The following is a 9,155-nucleotide window of genomic DNA, read 5'->3' on the forward strand; positions in this document are numbered from 1 at the left end:
CCCCAGCCCTCCATAGCCACGCTTCAGAAGCTGTCCCAGGGCCCAGTTACCTCAGAGCCGCTCCAGAAGCCGTAGACTGTTTGCTGAGTGCCCCCAACAGCCGGCTCAGAAGCACCCGAAAAGCTCACCCTCCTGTTTTACTTCCTGTCCCGACTGGTTTCACTTCACGCCGGCCTTAGACTGCACAGAGATAGGGAAGAGGCGGGCCTAGTGCACACGGTGTGTGGCTGTGTGCGTGTTCTTGTGTGTTTGCGGAGGAACTGTGGGTGCGTGTGTGTTTCTGTGTTTGTGTGTACAAAGGGTGATGCTGTGTTTTGTGTATGTGAGTTGGGTGTGTGTGTGTATGAACACGTGTGTGTATGAACACGTCTATGGTTTCTTGTGTGTGTGTTTATTTCTATGCTTGTGTATATTAATTCTTGTGTTTCTGTATGTGCTTGCAGGTAGGTTATGTGTATGTGTGTTCTTAACTGTTTGGGGGGAATGGTTTATGCACGTGTTTGTGCATGTGTGTATGTGTGTGGGTTTATGGGTTTGTATGTGAAGGTATATGCGTGTGAATGGTTTCTTTGTGTGTTTGTGCGTCGTGCCTTTGTAAGGTCTGGAACACAGTGCTCTATAGATAGGCACTCCAAAATCTACTCATGGAATGTGGGATGTGCGCTCTTCTTTAAACTGTGGTTGTGGAAGGGAGGGCGACTCCCTGGAAAGAAGGTAAAAGGGAGGTACAGTAAGATGTCTGTGATGTAGAGAGAAAGCACAGGGATGTGGGGCTCAGGACGCAGGGCACAAAGGATCAGACACAACCCCGATGACCAGAGGAGACGAGCCAGTCGGTGCCATGTAGCAACGAGGAAACATACAACTTTCTTCTAATTCCTAAATGCGTTCTCCCCCCACCCACTATCATGATCCAAATTCTACCTTACAAATCTGGCTGGACCAGAGGATGTGCACTGGTACAGATAGGAACTGGAAACACAGGGAATCCAGGGCAGATGATCCCTTCAGGACCAGTGGTGAGAGTGGCGATACCAGGAGGGTAGAGGGAGAGTGGGTTGGAAAGGAGAAACTGATTACAAGGATCTATATGTGACCTCTTCCTTGGGGGACGGACAACAGAAAAACAGGTGAAGGGAGACGTTGGACAGGGCAACATATGACAAAATAATAATTTATGAATTATGAAGGGTTCATGAGGGAGTGGGGAGCAGGGAGGGAAGGGGAAAATGAGGAGCTGATGGCAGGGGCTTAAGTGGAGAGGAAATGTTTTGAGAATGAATGTACAAATGTGCTTTACACAATTGATGTATGTATGGATTGTGATGAGTCATATGAGCCCCTAATAAAATTATTAAAAACAAACAAACAGAAAACCCTGATGACCAGGAATGAATCAGGAGTGTCTGAGAACACTGGTGCTGGGGACACACCTAGCTTCACCCCTATCATGTCCAGCTACAGGGCCCTGGACACCTTGTGGATACTCTGCCATTTCTTGATCTGAAAATGGAGATGGTAAAAGTATGCACAGAATCTGTGTGAAAAATAAATGAAGAACATGTGCAAAATGCTCATTGTGTAGGAAGTCCTCAACAAATACCAGGCACTGACTGTGCACAGGTTGCCAGGAAAGACCAATTGCTAGAAAACAGACATCCCATTTGGTACACTCGAGGGCCATGGGAACAAGAAGGACAGACAGGAGCAGGGAACAATGGACTCACGCACACTGGTGAGCAGGGCAAGGGCACAGGCCCAGGCTGGGTTTGTGTTGCCATTCGTAGGGCCGCCCTGCGTCGGCAGGGCTCAGTGACAGCTGATAACAACAGTGATGGGATGCAAAGAGAAACGTGTTGTGATACGTCACTCAGGCCAGGCAAATTAAGAAATGCGAGGAGACTACACTCGGAACTTCTGGGACACACGCATGGTCTCTCTACGTGACTTACACGCGACTCTCTCCCAGGCCCACTCTCATAGTCAGTCTTCTGTCTCCCAGTTGACTCCCAAACTGCCCTTCCAGTTCCCCAACCCCTAGACCTCCAGACTTTTTGGGACCCTTGCCACCAACTTCTCAAAGATGTAAAGGGGACATTCAAAGGGCGAAAATAGAAAGGAATTGGGACTTTCTCCATCAAGAACACACCAAAGTTCAAAGTTATTTAATGTTTGGTTTTTTTTAAGATAATTTTATTGGGGGCTCTTACAGCCCTTAGAACAATCCACACATCAATTGTATCAAGCACATATGTTGCCATCATTATTTTATAAACATTTACTTTCTATTTGAGCCCTTGGTATCAGCTCCTCCTTTTTTCTCCTTCCATCACCGTCCCACCATCGTGACCCCTTGATAAATGATAAATGATTATTGTTATCTTCATACGTTAAGGTGATTTAATGGTAAGAAGTCAGCGGCATCAGAAAGAACACTGAAGTAGTAAGGGAGAACAAAGTGGAAGATTCCTGCAGAAAGCCCTAATTCCTGAAGGAAAGCAAAGGTGGGAGCTACGTAATCTGGTATCAACTTGAGACGATTAAGAGAGAAGGGGTGGGGCTTAGCCTGTCAATCAGGTCGCAGCTTGAGGACCTCATTTGGCGGCACTACAGAGATAAATTTCTCACTGGAGGCCAGAAATACACTCTCTCTGCTTCATCTTCCTGCTGACAAGACACAAGGAGCTACGCTGATGGAACCAGAGCCCTGGACAGGAGGAGCCATGTGGAGAGTCACACCAGCGCTGAGATGCTTCCACCACCACTGGATCCAGAAGACTTTCCACCCACTGGCCTGTGATTTTCTCAAATTCAGCATCATTGCATGTGCCATGTGAGTCTGAAGAGGAAATTATAGACTGGTATTGGACATATGGGCTAATATTGGACTTATGGACTTGATTTGGACTGGGCTGGGATGTTTTGTTAATAAACAATTACTCTTTGATATAAAGTTCTCTATTTTACACGTACATGTCTCAGGATTTGTTTCTCTAGTCTACCCAGATTCACACAGCAAATCACTAATTTTGAAAATAAATAATCTGAAGATTTTTTGAAATGCCAGCTCCACGCTAAAGATAACAGTTTTTCTTTCTAACCAAAGTTAGAAGCAGACGCTCATTTTCATTCTAAAAGTTGGCTGGGAATGGCGCCCATGACTTGGCCCAGGAGTGTGGGGAACCAGCTGACGGCAGTGGGCGCAGAGCTGGAGCTACTAAGTTGGGCAGAGTCTTCTCAGGCTCAGCTCTTAGGGCAGAAACAAAGTGGTGAAATGGCTGGACACACGACCTGGTCACAGGGTCAGAGACAGTGAATTGAAGCAGGGTGAGACCCAGGAGGAGCTGACAGGAAGTACAGAATGCCACCAAGGCAGTGGTCGCTTCCTCCAGTCAACCTCTGGCTTTTATAATGGAGCCCCTCCAAAGGGAACTCTGTCAGGTGTGACTCAACATTGTCCAGCAGAAGAGGCATGGCATCTTACGGCAGAAGATGTCAAATGGTAGCATTTTCAGAGGCCGACTTCTTCCAGTGCAGGCGCCATAAAGTGGGAAACGAGGTCCTCCCGTGACGCGTGGCGGAAGACAGCTGTTAGCTCCCCCCCTGGGCTTCCTGGGCTTACAGTCTGAGCACCGAGCGGGCAGAAAGTGAGGACCAAGGCGTCTTCCCACTGACCGCAGAACGAAGCCTAACGGGAGAGGAGTCAAAATAAGGCCACTAGGTTCTGACCCCAAAGTTGGAGATGGACATTTTCAAAGTGAGAGATGATCCACGTGCCCTCCCCCAAATATTGGAGAGGCATTTTCTTTCTTTAAAACCAGTTGGATTGAGCTACAAGGCACATGTCATACAATTCCATCCCATCGTTCCGTCAGGTCCAGAAGGCCTGTGCCATCACCACCATCCACTTGGGAGCCCTTCTTCCTTCTTGGACCCCTTTGCTTTGACTCCCCATTTCCCACCCCCCTCTCCTTCGCGCTCCCAGCTTACAATTCCTCCAGTCGCTGCTGCCTTCCTAGAAGAGAGGCGTTTTGACGACAACATCACTTACTTCTCCAAACTAGGAACCATGCGCTTTTGCTATAGGGAAGAGAGAGTGCCCACGGCTTGCAAGTCTGAAGTACGGGAGATGCCACTGTCTTATCAGTAAATAAGGTTCTCTGGCCCCAGGAGTGAAGGCAATGGACATAAAAACGGCTGAAGCGTATTGAGAATGGCTCATTTAATCCTTATGGAAGTTGTTTAAGATACTGTTGATTGCTACCCCCACTTGACAAGTGAATGCACGGAAGTTAGTTAACTTCACCAAGGTCACGCATTTGGCAAGCAGCAGGATTGGAACCCAGGCAGAGTTAAACATACTGCCCATCCATTAGCGAGGTCACAGAAGGTCTTCCAAGTGCTGTGCACAAGCAGGGCACAGCTAGTGAAGAGGAGGCAGGAAGAGGCGACAGGGATTTTAAAGACAGCAGGAGGGAGCGTGTGTTTTCAATAACCACGATATTTTTAGGAAGCAGAAAACTGAGCTCTTCTACTGAACTGCGGTGTAATTTTGGACAGTTTTTTGAGGCATTGATGCGCCTTAGTGTTTATCTGCAATAAAGGAAAATACCCCATGTGCCTCCCGCTGGTTTTTTTTTCCAACTAAGTTTGTACGTTTGCATGTGTGAAGTAATCTATGTAAAAAGGTTTTAAAAACCAGAAAGTGACTAGATAGAATAAGTAACATTTTTTGGCACAAATATTTTCTAAAGTGTTTTCCCTCTCTTGCTTCTTAGAATCAGCGGAATATAAATGAATCTTTTAAAAACTTTTTTTTTGTATGGTCGGGGTGAATGTTCATAATTTGACTTTTTTTGGATGACAGGATTATTAGTGTCCTCTTTTGTGTCCCTATTGCATCCCCACTCCTCCTAGTGATGTTACCAAGGTAGGGGGTACTGTTTGACCTTGGTTCGAGTGACTTTGGACTGTTTGGCTCTTATATGCTTTCTTTGTTGTTGTTTATTTGTCAAGAGGAACTATTCCTTCATCCACACAGTCATGTTTCCTAGTTCAGGAACAGAGCTCAGGGGCCACTTGCAAGGAACTCAATCCGAAGAGATTCTTTATATCGCAAACTCACTTTCCGCTCTGAAAGATACCAGCTTTCCTCATTGCCTCAGCATCCTTCACGGAACCATAATTTCTGTAGGACTCTGCATATGCCGTCTTTCTTGGTTCAAGCTACAGCTACCGCCAGGGACATAATGAATGCCACAACAGTATGAAGTCACAAATGCTTGACCAGAACCCAAACCAAACTCACTGCCATAGAGCTGATCTGATTTCAGCCATCCTGTGGAGCAGCCCTGGAGCAGTGGTTACGTGTTGGGCTGCAATCTGCAAGGTCAGCATTTCGAAATCACTGGCAGCTCCTCCCGAGAAAGACTGGGCTTTCTACTCCAATAAACAGTTACAGTCTCAGAAACCCACAGGGGTGTCTATGAGTCAGTGAGGCAGCAGTGAGCCGCTAGGACAGGACAGAACTGTCCCTGTGGATGCCGGAGATTGCAACTCTTTATGGGAGTGGAAAGCCTTCTCTTTCTCCCGAGGGATGGCTGGTGGTTTAAAACTGCTGGCCTTCTGCCTGGGGAAGGTTTCCAGGCTGGAATCGTGGTGGTAGCAAACTGCCACGTCTTTCTCCATAGAGTGGCTTGTAGGGTCAAACCACCTGCTTCTTGGTTTGCAACCAGGCGCTTAAGCTTAACCACTGCACCCTCAAGGCTCCTGTCACACACAGCAGGGGTCAGCAGACAAGCCCTGTAAGAGGCTAGATAGTGAATATTTAGGCTCTGCAGGCTACCTGCATCACTTTTGCATATTATGCTTTTATTTTAAATAACCCCTTTAAAAAAACACACATAAACTATGGCTAGCTCACGGCTATACCTAAACAGGCCAATTCGTATTTATACATATGGGTATGGTCTGCCCTTCAGCCATATTTTGTTCATGTCATTATACAGTGGATCTATGGAGACCGGATTCCATGAGTTCTTTTTGAGCTTTCTGACAAGTGTTTTAGATCATGATCTCAACAGTATTCTTTCAAGATGGCGTACCTATTTTGTAAAAAAAGAACTTGAAATGTAAATACTGTGTGCTGTGAAAGTTGTGTATTTCAAAAACCGAAATCTTCTGGGAAAACAAAACAAAACTGCTGACCTTGTGGTTAGCAGCCCAACCCATAGTGCACTGCCCTGCCCAGAATGCTTCCTATCTGGGTTTCACCAGAACACCGGAACCAGGGTGGTTCTTTGCCCTCAACACTAATGCTCTTCTCACCTGGTGGAGAAATGGACTGTACACGCTTTTAGATATGATTCCTTTCCTCTTCCTTCACAGGTCTTTACGTTCCTACGCTTGGTGGGTCTATTCTTCAGGAGTTTCTCCGTCTACTGTGTTACATCTTCTTGTCTTGTGAACGGAGGAGCCAGATGGCCAAACCTGCGAGATCGTGTAGGCAGCTGTATGGATTCCACATGAGAGCGTCTTGTATTTTCCTAGGAGTCGGGGAATATTTATAAGTGCGTGTGTTAACTTTCAGTTAAAGATATTAGATCAGAACGTGAATGAATCTTGTTCCTTTCCAAAACCCCACCGAAATGACAGTGATGACATTTTTTTTTAAGGCCTAGATCCATGAGCATAAGCAGACCAGGAAGATGAACATAGCAAAGGAAGTTGGGAAACTGGCAGGTAAAAGGGGGCTAATAATTTAGAAGACTCAAGAAAGCGGCCGTGGGAAGAGCCAAGAAACACACTGGCTATCTCTGGACAGAGAGGAGGAGGGGCGTCCAGACCAGGAGGGATGCTAGAAAGCTAGGAAAGGAAAAAGAAAGAAAAGACGAGAAGCACAGACATTCTCTTCCACTGCAGAGTTCTTGTCCGGGGCATGGGACACCGAACCTCTGGCCTAGTTAAAGATGGGGTACCTTCCTAAAAATAAAAGCACTACTGGCATTGTGTGCATCTAACGCTGAATTCCCAAAGCCTTCTTCCTCTGCTAGAGCAGCAAACACTTTACATCTCCAGGCAAGACAAGAAAAAAAGGCTTTTCTGAGGCTTTCACCAACCCAGGGACAAGAACACATGACACTAGTGGGAATTTACTGGAGCTCTGTATTCTTAGTCTCACAGTCACATACCCAGAGCTTACAGCATCCTTTTAGGACCCAATTTGGAAATATAAGCAGGAGGCCAAGATTCACTACACTTGAAAGTCACTGTCACTCGGTGGGGGGGCCTGGAGAGGGCAGGGAGAAAGCGACTGGTGAGAAAGAGACTGCGGAGGAGAAGAACATTTGTCACCCGACACGAATGGCCCCAGAGAGAGGAGATCTTGAACCAGTGGAACAAATCGAGGCACTATAGAGAGAAAGTGTCAAGGAACGAAAAAGAATCCTTGGAAATAAAAATAAGAAAAAAGAAAGAAACCTAAGAGAGTTGAATGAAGTTAAAGATACCTTCCAGAAAGGAGAGCAAAAAGACCAAGTTTAATTAAACTCCCTGTGGTAGTTATATAATTGTTTGTCAATTTGAGAGGGTTCAGGTACTAAAAGATGCCACTAAGATGCTTGAAATGCTCTGCCACTGAAGAGCACAAAGTGGTTGGCGTGGAGGATGGAGCATCGCCCTGGGAGGACACTTTGACTCTTCACACAGTGGACACAAATGCCTGCTCTAGTTAGAGCGTCTTCTTCCTGTTTTGGACTGTTGGGCCTGCCACCTAAGAGAAACCTGGGAGCCAAACGGAGAACTCAGGAGTGTGAGACACCAACTACCGATGGTCCACCATCGTGAACGGAGCGGGGGTTTCCTGCGGAACCATCCAGCCAACTCTGCAATTAAGAATCAGAGATGCAGCTCATCGCTGTGGAAATGATTTTTCCATGTCTATCTTCTCCAGTAGGGCATAGCACATTCCATATTTGGTCCAAAAACGTTAGCATTTATGTAGCGCTTACCAGGCACCGGGTTCCTGGATGCCACACAGATTTTGGACTCGACTGCTAACCCAAAGGCACTGTGGGGGTGGGGTGGGAAGACGTGGCCACGCATCTCTGAAAGGTTGCGGCCACTGGAAGCCCTATGGGGCAGAGCTCTCGGAAACCCATGGAGTTGCTGTGTGTCAGACCAACTCTCCGGTAATTGGCTTAGTCTATGTGGTCGATGACTAAAGTTCTTCCCACTCCACAGTTCTAAAAATCACCACCCTCAGCGCCGTCTTACGTTGTCCAAACTCAGGTAGAGTCTGACCCTCCGATCTCACAGTGCTGAAGGACTGGTCCAGATCCAGTAAAATATAGACAAGACTCCAGGGGCCAGGTTCCTGCCAGTCCTGCCCTGCGATCTTGTTCCCAGCTGAGCTGCCAGTCGCTGACATGGCACACGGCGTGGTGGGCGCTCAGTCGGTATTTGCTGTCATATCCCTTTTTGGTAGGACACCGAGAGGAAAAGGGAGAAGCCGTAAACTCGTGGCTCTTGATATTGCGACAGAGTAATGGAGCCAACGTTGTGATCTCAAACTCAATTCAGCTGTCGTTGACCTTTATAACCCTTCCTCCCGCCAAAAGCTGATCCTCTTCCAACTTTGCCCTTCTCAGTAAGGGGCACCTTCATCTGACTCCCCTATAGATGAGGACTTAACCGATCTCTTCCGTATCTCCCACACCGAACCTTCACCAAGCCTTGCCTCTTCTCCTTCCAGCACGTACTTCAATCTGCCCACTTTCTCCGTTTCCACCATTGCACCCCAACCCCAGGTCCCCTATCTCTTCTCTACTCTGACAGCCTGCGCTTTTGTCCTCTTTCCATGCATTTTTCACTCGGCAGATCTAAACACAAATCGCAACATGCTCCTTGTGCCTCTTTGGCGGAAAACCTTTCAAGGCCTACCCACTTCACCAACCCGTGGTGCCCATCTCTTCACCCTCGCTTTCACCTGCCTCCTCTGCCCACTGGCCAGCCTTGTTTCAACATCTCACATGGCCCGGAGTCTTTTACTTCTAAGGATCTGTGTTGGTCTAGGTATTTTAGAGAAACAAATCCACAGAAACTCATGTATAAGAGAGAGTTTTATATAAAGGGTAAGTGCACATCAAGAAAACATC

General features: G+C 47.0%; 1 protein-coding gene across 4 annotated transcripts in view; it reads right to left on the reverse strand.

The window, feature by feature from the left end:
- Positions 1-9,155, reverse strand: part of ADA2 (adenosine deaminase 2) — an 84,403-nt gene that overhangs the window by 29,954 nt on the left and 45,294 nt on the right. Inside the window, exon 1 of one of the 4 annotated variants that reach the window (XM_045295943.1) lies at positions 6,328-6,494. The exons of 1 other annotated variant lie outside the window; for it this stretch is intronic. The gene's annotated coding sequence lies outside the window, so the exon portion shown is untranslated. Of the gene's footprint in view, positions 1-50; positions 139-6,327; positions 6,495-9,155 lie in introns of those variants that run through there. 2 more of the 4 variants (XM_004710467.2, XM_045295940.1) reach the window with 2 other exon arrangements.

Source organism: Echinops telfairi, unplaced genomic scaffold (genome assembly GCF_000313985.2).
Source record: "Echinops telfairi isolate 266 unplaced genomic scaffold, ASM31398v2 ScPeMD7_6273;HRSCAF=7185, whole genome shotgun sequence".
NCBI classification, from domain to species: Eukaryota; Metazoa; Chordata; class Mammalia; order Afrosoricida; family Tenrecidae; genus Echinops; species Echinops telfairi.